Source organism: Benincasa hispida, chromosome 2 (assembly GCF_027475165.1).
Source record: "Benincasa hispida cultivar pf3 chromosome 2, pf3_genome.v1.1, whole genome shotgun sequence".
NCBI lineage: Eukaryota > Viridiplantae > Streptophyta > Magnoliopsida > Cucurbitales > Cucurbitaceae > Benincasa > Benincasa hispida.
In genome coordinates this window covers 23,499,396-23,501,603 of record NC_143479.1, presented here as the reverse complement: position 1 = coordinate 23,501,603, position 2,208 = coordinate 23,499,396, and the positions used below count along the sequence as shown (strand labels likewise).

The following is a 2,208-nucleotide window of genomic DNA, read 5'->3' as shown; positions in this document are numbered from 1 at the left end:
TATAATTATTAATTTTAACAAGGGAATAAACCCAAGAGGGAAAATTTTTACACCAAATTCCAGAGCATTTAAATTTTTTTAGCTCTCTTTGTTGCCTACATTTAGCTGTTGATATGATGAAAATAAATAGAGTTGAAGGCTGAAGCAAAAAAAAAAAAAAAAAAAAATCATTTACGATACATTCAACTTCAGAGTAGAGGATGAGTTGTCATTTATCAAATTTATGTGTTGGAATGCCTTGAATTTGTTTGTTGACACTTCGAATAACCAAGTACGGGGTCTCGCTGCCCGGTCAACGAGCTGGGGTCTAGGGGCGGCGCGCCCTGATGGGAGTTCGGCGAAACCTATTCAGAATTCGTATTTAGCATATTTATTTATTTGTAGTTATTTACGATTATGACCCGAGGTTTAGAGTAGTGCGCTATATAAACTCTCTAACCCTAAATACGCCGTTTAATGTAATTTTTTGAAAAACATTATCCCTAATTAATAAGTTTCTCTTTAATTAATCTTTTCCAGCTCCTTAATTTACGGATAATAGGATCTCAAGGGATTTCTACTTCAGTGCAAGTTTTCAAACTATTAATTTCTAATGTTTGAGTGGGAAAATTGTTAGTTAGATTAACATGATGATTTAATGTCAAACCATAATTGGGATCTTCGTATTCTTTCAGACAAAAATTGGTTTCCAAATTGTTAATACCTTCTTGTTGTGGCAAAATAGACTAATTGGTATCATTTAAATTTGTCGACAAAGAAGATTTGAAATTATTAGATTCCTTCCCGTTCGTCGGAGTAAAAGACTCATCTTTGTTTGGATTTTCTTTTTTGTCAAAAAAATGAGAAGATTCATATGAAGAACGAGGTGGAGGAAAAGAAGCAACACCTTTTGGGATTTTTTTTTTTTTTTTTTTTTTTTTTGAGAATGTGCATTCTTTAGATGCGTGGTTGATACATCCACAATAAAAGTAGAGATCAGAAAGTCTCTCATATTGTAAATTGAACCAATGAATCAGGAGCTTTTATTGTTTTTATTTTCATACCATTGTGCAAAGGTTTGGATATATCAATAAGAATCCAGATTCTCGTGTTTTCACCCTAGCACAAGTTTTCTCGGTCAAATTTTACTTCAATAAATTCTTCAATCATGTTTCCCAATTTTACAGCCATCAAGCTATTTTAGAAGCCCAGTGAAAGTTCCAAAATTCTCACTCAGAAGGTTACAAATTGAAATTCGTAATCAGAGATGCCGTGATCGATCTTGGGAATTTCCAAAACTAATAAGTGCTTATCAAAGATCCAGGGGCCTGATTTGAAAACCCAATCTGTTTTTTGAAGATTGAAATTTAAAAAGAAAGTAATTTTTACCCAGATTTTCCACTGTAAATCCCATTTTTGTTCTTGAAGCATTCTTCATGGTGCTCTTTATTATGATGATTACAATTGATCTTTCTGAGAGAACCTTACCAATAAAGTAGAAGTCTAATTTTTCACTTATTTTCTGGGACGTGTTTTCGCCAAATTTTTATTCAAGATGTTCTCCTCTTCAAAAAATTTCACTTTTTTTCAACCTAATGTCATAGAATTCAAATCCATCATATGACTGTTTTACATGCCAAAGATATGGGTAGAATACTAGGATTGCACTGCTACCTAGAAGAAGCTCTCTACGGAGGATCTTGGAGGGATTTTTTGCCCTACTCGCTAATGTTATATTAAATAGATATTAATAGACCATGTAATTAACCTATTTTCATGGTATAAGATCTAGAGCACGTTAATATAAATAAATATATATAAAAGAAGTGTTGTCTATGAACGTGAGCCGTCTTAGCTCAGTGGTAGAGCGCGTGGCTTTTAACCACGTGGTCGTGGGTTCGATCCCCACAGACGGCGCCCATACATTTTATTTTTTAACTAAAAAATAATAAATATAAAAGAACAAAATGCAAAATTGTTTACTTCCACCAAAAAAAAAAAAAAAAAAAAAAAGGAAGAAAAGAAGAATACTTTTACATAGTTTTTCATAAATATTTGTAATAAATTATCAATGATTTCATTAAGCTGTGCCTAAATCATCAAATGTTATAAATTTGTATTTGTGCGCTAAAAAGTGGGGCGGGAGTTTCATCATACCACAAAAACTAAATTCTAATATTTTAATAGAATACGAATTTATAATTTAATTTTTAACTTATCATGTCATTT

The 2,208-nt window shown here is 31.8% G+C and overlaps 1 non-coding gene across 1 annotated transcript; it reads left to right on the top strand.

The window, feature by feature from the left end:
* Positions 1 to 1,824: 1,824 nt before the first annotated feature.
* TRNAK-UUU (transfer RNA lysine (anticodon UUU)) lies at positions 1,825 to 1,896 on the top strand. The gene has a single exon. It is a non-coding gene; the product is annotated as a tRNA-Lys (tRNA).
* The last annotated feature ends 312 nt before the right edge of the window (positions 1,897 to 2,208 follow it).